Genomic DNA, 14,355 nt, shown 5'->3' with positions numbered 1-14,355 from the left:
GAATGAAAATTAGTTTTTTATCCAAGACAACACCCAGGTATTTATGAGTTTACAAAGTTAACATTCGCTACTCCAGAAGGAGAGATTATATTGACTCACAATATTCCACTTCACATGGGGAAAGGCTTTTGTGCAACGCTCTTCAGTCTATTAAAGATCCAATGTTTTATGTCCACGGATACGTTGTGGCCAGTGCCAAGGATTGTTCGTGTTCTGTTAAGCTCAATATTTCAACTTATGATCAAATTGTGGAGAAAAGTAAACAATAGATGTGACTTACAATGAGAATCTGTTGCCTTTAAACAATAATATGTGATTTGGTTGAAATGTTTAGTTAACAATGGAAAGTTATCTGACGTAATACGTACGTCACTGCTCTAATGTATATATACTGTGGGTGTAGGTGTATCCTTTACTCGAAATTCTGATTAGAATATCGAGGCTGCAAGCGATATCCAGCGGAGTGAAAGAGGAACTTTAATGGGCTTTTTTCACTCCGTGGCTGAGTTAGTCGGTCTCAAGGGTAGTTAGCAAGGTTTCTCCCCCCAGAAACTGGGGTTTTTCGTCCAGCAAAACAGACAAATCGACCATAGAACACACTCAATTCACAGACATAAGACACAGCACGGTGGATGAATTTAATTATTTCGGTTGGCCTAAAAATAATAGTATCTTTTTTTTTTTTTGGAGTTAAATATTATTTTTAAAGGTTACAACCACAAAATCTTTACTTAAAGTACTCTTTGCTGATTAGAGCAGATTCAGTCTCAGCAGCAATTCTGGACGTCAGAATGTGGAGAGAGGTTGGCACACGGTAAAAACGGCCTCCGTAGCCGACTGGTCAGGAGCGGGAGTGCAGTAGCACACGCTCTTTGAGCAGACTGGGGTTTCCCTGACTGCTGAATACGGTCGATCTGCTTACCCGCACTGGACTAGCGTGGCAGATTATGGTCCATTTCCCTCAGCATGAATTGTTGAGGAGGTTTCCATCCTGCAGTGGGTTGATAATGATAAAGAGTAGATTCAGTCTCAGCAGCAATTCTGGACGTCAGCTATTCTGGAGAGAGGTTGGCACACGGTGTCACCCCGCAAACATCACTGAAAGGGATGGATATAGCGGTTCTCGTCTTGGGAGGCGTTATCTCGGATGGACGTACACAACTCCAGATACTGGAAGGCGGTACTGTAACTGGTGCACGCTACTGTACTGAGGTAAGCCTTCCCCGACGTGCGCCTGTTCCGAGGTGCCACTGTAATCTAACCGGTGCTTAAGATTTGTATATCGCTGTATTTGTAAGCGTACATTCAAAATTCGAAGTTTTATGAGTGGTATCACCTTCTAATCTTAGTATGTTTAAAATGATTTATTATAGCAATATGTTGTGGGGAGGGTGGAGCAGAACTCCGTTGTGGATTGTTGAGGCGGCAAAACTCTGCAGTCTGGTAGCGTCGATGAAGTTTGACCTCAGCTGTTTAATTTTGTCGTCTGAGGTGAGGAGAGGATCAGTTTCGGAGTAGGAGGAGAGGCGAGGGTTTTCTGCATGTGGTAACTAGTGGCGAGGAAGTGGTGGGTTGTTATTGCGTACATTTTGAATTTCACAACGCTTTCTTTGTTTGTCTTTTATCTGCAGGATATTTGTGTAGGGCGAAGATGTATTTGGATCTGTACTTGCGAATAAGCATTTCTTCGAAATCACCCGTGTTGTGCATGTTTGTTAGCAACCATCACGATTCTTGAATAAAGGAGTGATGAGTTTCTCAACACAATATAGTATAATCCATTTACATTACAGTCGAATGTCGTTAATACAAAGTTCACGCAGGGGCGGATTTAGTCATGGTCTATATGGGCTGCAGCCCAGGGCCCCGTTCAATCAGAAGGCTCCCTTCGCGGTAAAAAAATAAATAAAAACAATTTAAATTAAAAATTTAAGAAAAAATAAATTATACAAAATTTTTTCGTCCCTAGATAAAGTTTAAATCGTTGGTTTGCAACACTATTGGATTTGAATAAAAGATCAATGTTTTAAATGACAGTAAATAGTAAACACGGCTCTGTCTTCTATCGCCTCTGTCTGCAGTCGGTAAAATCAAAATATACTTTGTCATTTGTCAATTATGCAAACAATGTTTCAAAGTCGGAATGGGAGAAGTGCAAGTCTGTCCCTCTGAAGCGTGTTAGCTTAGCGTAACTCTCATCCTTTGACATTTCAGGTTATGTGTAGTACAGTATAGTTGAATATTAAATAGTCATTCGTTCGGTGAAGTGTACTTTGATGTGCGTCGTTTATTCACTGGTAAGTATAGGCAAAGTTTACTAAATAAATATAAGTTAAATCACTCTCCGAAAATCTTTTGTCGGCACGTAAATTCAATCGTTTTTTGCATTTCGTCGAAATGAGCCGTAATAAAAATAACTGGACACCGTTTATTTGAAGTAAGCGGTAGGCACCAGTAAGCAGCGTAAGCTATAAGCTTGCCTACTTGACAATGACAATGTAAGATGCAAAATCTTACAAATTTAAAATAAAAATAATTGTTTTGCTAGAAGTAATGTTAAAGTTTGAAGAACGCTAGATTTAGTGGTGGGATAGTTTAAGCGTGAGAATTGAGAATAGTAGAGAAATTAAAAACGGCGCCAGGCTGACTGATTTTTGGGTGTTCGGATACTTTTAGAGAGAAAGGTGTGAAACGAAAATGAGTGTTTTTGGAAGTTGCCGGTGGACATGAAAAGGCCATAATGCTTGCGAGAAAAAAAAAAGAAATTTTGAGAAAAGGGTTGGTTTGCACGCTAGGGAGAATTGTGTTGGCAAATGGAAAGGAACGTAAATTTAAACAGAGCTCTTTTTAAATTTAAACGTAAGTTTAAATTTAAAACGAGCATTCTGTGTGGTGTGGTCAAAGGGGGAGAAAGAAGGTTTATGAGTGCGGATTGAAGTAGAGGTAGGCGAGTTTGGTAATGTAGGCCCTTGTAAAGAGAATGAGCCATGTATGTACACCTGTGAATATATCGTCTACACAAGAAGGTGCGTCATGTCAAGAGTGCCCTGGGCTACATTCGTCCTAGAATCTGGAAATTCAAACCCTTCGTGGTTACTGTATAAAATCACACGGGGAAAAACCTTCACAACAGATATCTCTGGCACTGTCCAGGCTGATCAAAATGAAACTACCAACTGGACTGACTCTGTCAGTGCCATCATAAATAAGCTCTTCCCGGACGACAACCCTCAGAATGACTTGCCGGAACACAAAAGTATCCGGAAGAAGAATGCCGAATATATAACACAGACCCAAGCTGAACCCTTCACCGGTCTGGAATTGAATCAGGTCCTCAAAAAAGTAAATACGAAAAAGTGCCCGGGACTGGATTTAATTGAATATGCCTTCATCATTAGATTTCACAAATTAAAGCCAGAACGTCTTCTATTATTGTACAATAAATGCCTCCAAAAATCAAAGTTCCCCCAGCCCTGGAAGGTTGCACTTCTCTGCCTAATACCAAAACCAAATAAACCAATAACAAACCCTCGTTCATACAGACCAATTGCCCTGCTGGCAGACCTTGGAAAGACTAATGGCCATCCGAATCACGAATCTCTTTCTCTCCAAAGGTATGATTTCACCAGCCCAATATGGATTCACCCAGGGCAGATCATGTGAAGATGCCCTCTCTGATTTGATCCTGCATCTGGAAACTTCGCAATCCAAATATGAACTCGCTCTGTTTATTGACTTCGAGGGGGCCTTCGATAAAGTATGGTGGGAAAGTGCACTGGAACGTCTTCGCACAGCAGAATGTCCAAACAATCTTTACTGACTGTTCAGAAGTTACTTCTCACAACGTACAATAGTAGTTAAGTCAAAATATCGCCAAGTCCTTAAACCCATCCACCGTGGGTGTCCTCAGGGCTCTGTCCTGGGCCCTTGGTGTGGAATATGGTGCTCCAGAGCTGGCTCAGTAACAGTTTTGAAAAAACGAAAATCATAGCATTCGCCGACGACCTCACCATCGTGGTCGCTGGTCATTCCAGAGAAGCCCTCGAATCCACAGCTCAGCGAGTACTCAACCATCTTTCTACCTGGACAACAATGAACAAATTGCAAATCAACCGTGCCAAAACTAAGATGATGGTGTTTAAAAACCGACTCGACTTACGAAGGCCTCCCCAGGTCAAAATCAACGGAACCCAGCTAACCTTCGTAGAACAGACAAAAGTCCTGGGAGTAGTAATAGACAACCGCCTGTCTTTCTTCCCCCATCTACAGCATCTGAGTTCCAACACCAACAGGTTCTCCGCCGCAATTATACGGATCTCAAGAAGTGAGTGGGGACTATCAAAATGAACCCTTCTTCTTTATAATAAAGCTGTCTTTCTCCCAATAGTAACCTATGCTGCCGGGGTCTGGTTTCACAGAGATCCCATCATTAAGATGAAAGAAAAGCTAAACTCTATACAAAGAGCTATGTTACTATCGACCCATGGAATCTGCCGTACAGTCTCTACAGTAGCTCTCCAAGTTATAGCAGGCACCCTCCCTCTCGACCTTTACACAATCTACAAGGGGCTCTGCTATAGAATTAAAAAAGGTATTCCAGCAACGATTCTGGATATAGAACTCTCGCTAACTACGGATATAAAGCAGGAGAAATCTCGATGTCTCAATGAACTCTTCAATGTATGTCAGACCAGATGGGATTCTTCTACTGTAGGGGTTGTAACTCGGAGTTTTCATCCGGAGGTAACCTTTGCAACCACTAAAAATAACGCCCGATGGTTCTCCCTCAGCCTCGAATCTTCCTTGCTCATTACCGGACACGGTTCTCTAAATTAGAAACTGCATACACTGGGACTCATCGACACTCCCTACTGCTTTTGCGGACAAAGTGAAAGTTGGAAACACTTGCTTCTGGAGTGTGTACATTACAACGATATCAGAAACCGTCTCCAGAATAAGATCCAGGACTTCCCACCAGCAGATCTGCATCAACTGATATGTACCCAAAACAACCTTCCAGACCTTTGCAGCTGAGGTATTTGCCTGGAGGAGGATACTGATCGCCAATCACCGACGTGGAAATGCCGATCATTAACAATTCCACTGCCACTAGGAGCAGCTTTGGCTCACCTTTTCTTCTTTCTCACTCTGTGCAGGATAGCTAACCACTCTCACATTTTTTTTTTTCTTTCTTTTTTTCTTACTCTCTCTTTGCTGGCACCCCGACTTACATCTTCCTCTTCACTGTGGGATTAAAATTATTTAATTATTCTGTAATTATTATTATTATTATTTATTTTATTTTATTTATAATTTTTTTTTTTTACTCCTGCTGTGTTCTGACACCTGGGATGTGGACCATCATTGGTGCCAGACAGCTCTCCTTTTTTTTTTTTTTTTTTTTTTTTCATCACAGGGAATTTATTTTATTTTATTTTTCTTATTTTATTTATTTATTTATTTAATATATTTTCTTTTTCACCACGGGGAACTATTATAATTATTTATTTGTTTATTATTATTATTTTATTTTATTTATTTTTTTTGCACCACGGGAAATATATTTTGTTTTTGTTTTTAGTTTATTTAATTTTTATTTATTATTTTTTATTTATTTTTTTTCCCCTCTCTGGAGTGGGCCCCCAGAGAAATCTGGCCCACCTTTTGGCAACACCAGGTGGTTCAGAGTCTCGTATCGAGACAGTACGTGCTCCATTGGGACTGGCCCACCTTCCCGTGGTGTGGACGAGTACCCAGAATCATCTGTCCAGGTGACTGATGCTTCTGGGTAGCCAAGAGGCCAGAACAGAACAACAGAACACACACACACAATACACACAAACCGACGTCACACACATCTGGCCCATTTGTAGTGATACTGTTCTTCACAGAGATACGAGGCGGAGTTAAACTCACGTTCTAGGAGCCGCCCTTTACAAAAACACATGTCCACATGTGAAGAGTTCCCCAGAAGTGATAGTAAGCCTATCAGCCTCGAAAGAAAGCCGGAGTGCCCCCAGCAGTCTCGAAGGAAAACCAGAGTGCCCAAGGATCTGAAGTAAGCCTGCCTGCCTCGAAGGAAAACCGGAGAGCCCAAGAAACTCAAGCAAGCCTGTCAGCCGCGTGGGACACCTAAACGCGAGGACACTGGAAGCAAATTCAGAAAGTAAGTCTGTTCCTTGTTTCTTTATTTAATCCTGAACTCAAGGACTCATAACCTAGCTCTGTAAGCCATTGAGTGATAGTCCTTGTAAAAGAAAGGAACATTCCTGTTGTTAATGATTACGAATTAATATAAGGGTGGTTCAGGAGTAGTAAAATCAAAGTAATAATGTAAAGGAATTAGCAAAGAAATATTATTTATAAGGGTAGTACTGTAAGGAGAGGTTAACCTATGTCATTAAATTAGGCCAAGTGCCAAACAAGGTAAAATATCAGATGACGTGCAAAGAGAAATACATTTTATTAATAGATAAACCTCATGAGTAAAGAGGGAGGACCAGGGTGGCTAGGATATTAATTAACGCAGAATGGGTGACCTATAAGAAATGTTATTGAGATAAGAGGGTACCAGACGTAATACGTTTTATGTGTTGTGTGTGAGGCTAGAAACAAAGTTTCTAAAGGAGTAAAAAGAGCTGAAGTAAATATTATTGATGTAAGAGAAAGACAGAAAAACAAATTGGTAAGGTAAGAGAATGATTGAGTAATCATTCTGGAGTCAATTTTATGTAAAATACAACTGATACAAAATGACGTTAATAATTCTCATATTGAGAATAACTGAGAAGAGAGAGTGTAGTGTATTGTAGCATGGTTTACATATGTATATGTAATTAGGAAGTTTGTATGTAATTATTTGTTTCATTAAATAAATACCTAAAAAATGTCTGGTAGAAAACATAAAAGCGGAGCTGAAAAACGAAAAATACAATTAAATAGAGAAAAACAAGGAAGTAAATGTGCCAAAATTTCAATTTTTTTTTTTTTTTTGGAAAATAAAACTGAGAATCTAAACGATATAGGTGCAGTCATAAGCGAAAGAGAGAATAACTTAACCGAAGAGAAACATAAAAGACGAAATGTATATAACAATAACGAAGAATCGTAACCGAGAAGCTCTAATAAACAATTTTGATGATGGCGGTTGGGTGGTCTGGCTGATTTTTATATTTTTTAACTTATATTATTATTTTTACCCCTTAACTTGATATTTCCTTTTTCTACAATACCTATTTATTCTATTTATCTCTGCACTATATCCCACTTTGCAATCTGACTCGTATATCTATGAGGAGCTTTCAGGTTCTATATTAATGTGTTCCTCCTTCGGTTTCGCTGAATGTTCAGAGTGACTAAACAAATTTAGTTTAAAATATATACAAAATTTTATTACATATATTTACATGAAGGAAATTGTTCAATAATTAAGTACACGTAACAGTTGATAGTATTCTCTTTACAGTACAAAGTATGAAAGGATATTCTAGGTTAAGCTATACTCTTTTACATTATACCGCTCCACAACACATGATTAATAATACTTCCATACCTTACTTAAGATCAGTCTGAAGAGGTAGAGGTGATGTAGGAAAAGAAAGGAAAAACCTGACTCGAGTAAATAATACGAAGGTTTTTGTGATAACGGAAGAGGAGAAAAAGCAGTACGTACTGGAACTTAAGAACAATTTTGAGCTTCTGCAGACTGCTCCGGACCAAGAAAACTATAGGTAAAAAGTAATCCAAAGAAGAAAAAATTAGTCAAGAAACACTTGTTATGATGAACCAAAGGCAACAAATGAAGAGCAAGATAAACATGACAAGGAGAAAATTGAGTATAGTGAGTTATGCACAGCCATTAGAAAGAGACTCAGAGAGGACATAAGAAGATTTAACACAAGAAAAGTAGAACAAGCATTAAGGGAAAACAAAGGATTTAAATCAGCAGCCATGAGCAGTAATACAGAAAGACAAATGATACTGAAACTGAAGAATAGCGATGGTGTACTTATGAATAGTAGAGAAGGCATAATTCAAATAGCAGAAGACTACTATAGAGAATTATTCAAGGAGTGAGGGAATGATGCCAGCAATGGGGAAGATGGATCGCAAATTAGTAGCATATACGACATACCCGATTTTCTTCCTGATGAGGTTGAAGAAAATGAAGAATCAGAAAGCCCCGAGGGAAGATGAAGTTACTGTAGAGTTGTTAAAATTGGGAGGAAGAGATATAACACAAAAACTGGCAAGACTCTTCACAAAATACATTAGGAAAGGTTTGACGTCTAATTCGGTTTTGCTGGCGAGGCTAGTGGGAGCCAGACGTGTTCAAAGCCGTTAAGTGGATTTTCTTATTTATTGATTTGAAATTATTGTTTTTCTAAAACTTTTGATTTAAATTTAGTAGTATAGCTTTATTTTGTGATTTTCTGATTAATCTGGTGTATTTATTCTTTACTCGGCCTTGTAATTGCATAAAAGTATCAGTAAGGGTATGAAATCCACGTGTTACAAGCTGCAGCTCCGCTGAACGAGAAGTTTTTTAGACATATTTAGACGCTTTATTGACCAATTGTTACATCAAATTATTTACTATAAGTAGCTTATAGACCTAGTCAGGATCGTAGGTTTATTCTGAATTGAGACAGCGAGATTTGGAAGTTAATTAATACTTAAGTGTCCGTAGATTTACCGTTCCTAACTTGCCGCGGACACTTAAGTATTAATTAACTTCCAAATCTCGCTGTCTCAATTAAGAATAAACTAAGCGAGCACACGTTCAAATGATACAACTTCCTTCGTCTTGAACGTAAGCAGCAAACAACTATCCTCTGAACAGCTCAATGTCTTATCCAACGGAATGAAGTTCGCCGTCGTACCACCTAAACCTCCAGTCACACAGCTCGCTATGGGTATAGAAGCCAGTATTACCAACCTTCCCGAAGAAACTGCCAACGAGATCCGTTTCAGGACTGCCGAAATCCTCCGCAGCACTGGGCAAACTTACTCAAACCTTAACCATCGTCAACATGCCGCCGCCCTATCATCTATAAGAAAAGACAACACCATCGTCGTGTACTTCCTGCTGATAAAGGGCGCCGGACCGTTGTATTAGACCCGTCAGCCTACCGAGAGAAAGCTCTGGCCCTACTACTAGACCCAAATGTATATGAACCTCTGTCTGATCCACCCATTAAGATCTTGAAACGTCTAGAGACACATGACAATAAACTCGTCAACACTTGATTCAAAGATAAGAAAATCTCGACTAAAACTCAGCGTCTTCTACGTGCCACCGGCTGCCAATTGCCGCAATTCCATGGATTGCCAAAGATACACAAACCGAGTATTCCCCTCAGATCTATAGTATCGTGCTGCAATGCCCCAACGTATGAACTATCCAAGCATATTGCGCGCCTCCTCTCACCTCTTGTAGGAAATACCACACACACACACACCGTCAAAAACAGCGGCGAATTCATCCACCTCATTAAATACCTTTCACTTCCTGACAGCTCCGTCATGGCATCATTTGATGTGGTCTCATTATTCACTTCAATTCCCGTTCAACAGTCTGCGTGGGTAGCACAGTGGTACCGTCACCGTCCTCCCCACACCGGGTGGAAAAGGCCCGGGTTCGAATCCCGTCGATGACGGGAGGAACTTTAGTGAGCTTTTTTTCACTCCGTGGCTGAGTTAATCGGTCTCAGGCGTAGATAGCAAGGTTTTTTCCCTCAGAAACTGGGGTTTTTTCGTCCAGCAAAGCAGGCAAATCGACCAGAGAACACACGCAATTTACAGACACGAATACGGGTTAATGTATTTAATTACGGGAAACCCTAAAATAATAATTTAATTTTTTTCCCGTTCAACAGGCCGTACTCTGTGCCAGGAGGCTCCTCGAGAACGACTTAAGCCTTCCAACCAGAACATCACTATCCACTGATGACATCTGCACCGCCCTCAAACTGTGCTTATCAAGCAGCATCTTCACCTTTGAGGATTCAGTCTACCAACAAGTGCATGGCACTGCCATGGGTGCCCCTGTCAGTTCCGTAGTAGCCAACATCGCCATGCAAGATTTAGAGGAGCAGATACACCTGAACCCACCTGTACCTATTACAAACATGTTGCAGATACGTTGACGATATTTTCACCGTAATACCACGCGGCTCTGAAACAGCACTACTAGAATACCTTAATTCCCTGTCTAATTTCATACAGTTTACTCTAGAGTTGGAAGTCAACGAGGCGCTCCCGTTCCTGGATGTCTTAGTGCGACGCGTAGGCCCATGTCTAGAGAGACTTCGGTATATCGTAAACCTATGTGGTGCGGACAATTTACAAACTACAGATCCGGCCATGAACCCAGTCATCTCAACAGCACTGCGCGCACCCTATTCTCCAGGGCTTGGAGCCATTCCAGCACTGATGCAATCAGACGCAACGACATTTCCCGCGTGAAGACAGCCCTGACCAAATGGGGATATCCACCCCATGTGCTAGACAGATGCCTATTACAAGCACAAGAACTCGCATCCCACCCAAGACCCCCGAACCAAGACAGTATACAATCCGCCTACATTCCCTACTATCCAGGCGTGTCAGGTCGGATCTCAAAAATCCTCAGAAATTACAACATCAAATGCGTACAGTTATCCTGCAGAAACTTACGTTGGCTTGTCTCCAGTGTGAAGACCCTTGTCACACCTCCCTTACATAGCAATGTAATATACCGCACCACCTGCAGAGACTGTGACAGCTGCTACACAGGTGAGACATCAAGACGTCTTCAAGATCGCCTTACGGAGCATGACAGAGCAATCCGGCTTGCCTCAACTGAACAGTCCGCAGTCGCGGAGCATTTTTGGGCCACCAACCACAATCTCGATCCCAAACGTGACTTCGAAATAGTGGACCACTCAAGACACTTTCGCCACCGCGCATGGCTAGAGTCATTTAATACATTGAACAATCCTAAGACCATAAACCGCTGCAAAGGCAAGAGGATGCACCTCGACAAACGCTGGAGTAAAACAGCGCATGTCCGTGCGACAACAATAGGAAACCAGCTTGAATAACGTGAATTCACTCCCAGCTCACAACACGCATAACTGGATCAGTTGTATTCAAATTTCAATCTATTAGTTGATAAAGAGACTCGTCAGCCTCGAAAGCTTCTACTGTATCTTATTGTGCCCCGGAGGCGACGCTGGGGCAACTGATTTATATATTTCTTGCTGATTTGTAAGAAGTGCCAGCACTTGTGCGAGACACAGTGTTTTGTTTTAGTTCAGAGCTGAAAAACCAGCGTCCGGGTTCACACCTCCTCGTGGTCCGGGGTGGGCAGGCAGGGGTGAATCCCCTGTCTGGCGAAGTGAACCAGACAAAGGGGACACGGTTCTTGTTATTGTTCACTCAAGAGGGGAGTTAAAATTTTCTCCTCTTGAGGTATATTTAAGCATTTCTGTGCTCTTTTGTGTATTCAATTGAGTTGAGTTGTGTTGTTTTGTGTTTGGAGCATTTCCGTGCCCTCAAAATTAGGAAAAGCCTTGAAACTAAACTCCAGGTTTACAATACAGGCCTCTGGGACCTCCACCTGTTAGACTTGGGTGGAGTTGTTTTTAGGTACTCATCGAATAGATTTTCTGAGTATTTTAAATTTTCATTTTGGCAAAAGATCGACGGGGCCCTGCTTGCTTGCAAGACTTTGTTGTAAATATTGTAAAAAGTTTACTGATTGTCATTTTTGTCACTCAGTTTTTAATTGTATATAATTTTGTTTTATAATATACAAAATGTCTTCATCTAGTGATGAGTATTTGATTTCCTTGAAGGATAAAGATCTACTGGCGGCCTCAAGTGAATTAACGGAAGATGAGATGGAAGAAATTACAATTGGTGTGTTGTGAGAAGCAAGGGAATTAACAGAAATCGAAATAGGAACAACTTTGGCAAGGACGCCTGTTAAGAAAAGGTCATCATCGTTGCCAGAAACTCAACTTGATTCTCAGAAAGGATCGAAAACGAAAGAGAAGACAGGTGGAAGAGCAGAAACTAGTGGTGGTGAGAAAAGGAAGAAAAGAAGACGAAGAGATGATAGTGTTGGTGATAAGATAAACATTGAAGGATTTGATTACATTAGACAAGTAAGACTGAATTACATGCCTTTCTTTGGAATAGGCAAACAAAGGTTCCAACTGCAGCTGTGGGTATGATAATGGAAAAATGGGATAAGTTAGAAAAGAAAGCCCATGAAGTTCAATTAGAAAATATTATATTAAAAGATCGGCTTAAAAGAAAAGAAGAGAAGCAGACAAAGCAAATGTAGTCTACTGTTGTAAAGAGTAAAACTCCGGATACTGCACCAAAGGTTATGATTATTAAAGCGGCAACAGATAAACATAAAACTAGTGATGATGTAAAAATGGATATTTTGGAGCAGGTGAGACCGATGTTGTCTAATTTGAAAGTTCGTAATATTAAATCCATAAGAGATAGAAGTGTATTGGTTGAGGCGGAGACGAATGATGACCTTTCAAAATTAAAGGCGTGTTCTAAGATACAAGATTTAGGACTAAAGTATGTGATACCAAGACCAGTCTTTCCTAAAGTTGTAGTTTTTGACGTTCAGAAGGATTTGGAAAAGGGTGATTTTGTGCAACAACTTTGGACTAAAAATTTTAAAGATAGTGATATTAGTGAAAAGAAGTTCAAAGAAGGTGTGGAAGTATTGACTGTTAATGAGAACAAGAAGACTAAATTGAACAATTGGATTGTACAGTTGACTGTTAATGAGAACAAGAAGACTAAATTGAACAATTGGATTGTACAGTTGGCACCAATTGTATGGCAGGTTGTAAAAGAGAAAAGTAGGTTGTTCATTGGATGGATGGCTTACAAATTTAAAGAAATTTTTTCTGTAACGCAGTGCTTTAAATGTCTAACCTTTGGTCACGTCGCGAAATATTGCAAGAGGGAAGCGAGATGTGGTCACTGTGCAGGTAGTCATTTGAATAAGGATTGTCCTGAGCGAAGGAAAAGTCCTCAATGTTGTAACTGTAAAGGAAGGAATAGTGATTCTGCTCATAGTGCTGTAGATAAGAAGTGCCCAGAATATGTTAAAGCGATGGAGATTTTTAAAAGAAAAATTGTATATGGATAGTAAGCTAAAAATTTTGCAGTTGAATGCTCAAAAAGCAAAAGCAATATCTCTACAAGTTAATAAAATTATGGAAGATGAAAATATATCAATTTCACTTCTGCAGGAGCCATACGTGCTAAATGGTAATGTATCTGGATATCCTTTAAGTTATAGAGTTATTTCACGTGGAACAAATCCTAAAACAGCTATAATAATTAGGGATATTGATATTGTTGTTACAAAGGTTTTAATGCTGAGTAATGAAAATTATTTATGTTGTGAGATTCAAGGTAGATTTGGAAAACTGTATGTGGTGACAGTATATTGTCAGCCATCCTCGAGTATATTACAGTACATTGATTATTTAGAGAAATTGTATGGCATGATTGGTTCCTGTGGAGTAGTAATAGCTATGGATTCAAATGCTTCCTCTCCGCTCTGGGGTGGCGAGGTGACCGATGATAGAGGGTTACTCCTTGAGGATTGCTTAGCTGCCACAGGGTGGGAGGTGTTAAATACCGCTGGGCACATTCCGACTTATTCTACGGTGCATGGGCAGTCTCATATAGACCTTACAATGGCGACAAATACTATTATTGATAAAATAAAGAATTGGAGAGTTAGAGAAAATTTAACAACAAGTGACCATAATGGTATCTCTTTTGCATATGAAACAGTAGACGGGATTAGAGAACGGTACGATATTGATAGATATTTTGATAAGAAAGCGAGGTGGCCAAGGTTCGATGAAGTATTTCTAAATAGAGTGCAGGAAATAAACTGGGAGGGCCTACTATCCAATGAATATGTCAGACAAATTACTTTGATCTTAAATGAAGCTTGTAGAAATAGTATGAAAAGTAGAGTGCGTGTTAATAGACCTGTGTTCTGGTGGACTGATGAACTTACAATTAAAAGAAGGCAAACTTTTAAGTGCAGAAGAAAGTTCCAACAGTCAAGGAGAAATGGAAATATTGTTCTAAGTGAAATTTATAAAGAAAGATATCAAGTTACTCGAAGAGATTACGTGAGGTCTGTCAGTAGAGCTAAGCAAGAATCATGGAAGAAGTTTGTGAGCGAGCAGGGCACGAAAGATCCCTGGAAATCGATTTTTAAAATAGTTACTAATAAGAAAAATTTGTCCGAAATTACGTGTACTATTGGAAGTGATCATGATCAAACACTAACCTGGGAAGATTCAGTTAAAC

Source organism: Mastigoproctus giganteus, chromosome 4 (genome assembly GCF_048544385.1).
Source record: "Mastigoproctus giganteus isolate SK-2022 chromosome 4, ASM4854438v1, whole genome shotgun sequence".
Classification (NCBI taxonomy): Eukaryota; Metazoa; Arthropoda; class Arachnida; order Uropygi; family Thelyphonidae; genus Mastigoproctus; species Mastigoproctus giganteus.
Note: the sequence above shows the minus strand (reverse complement) of the source record.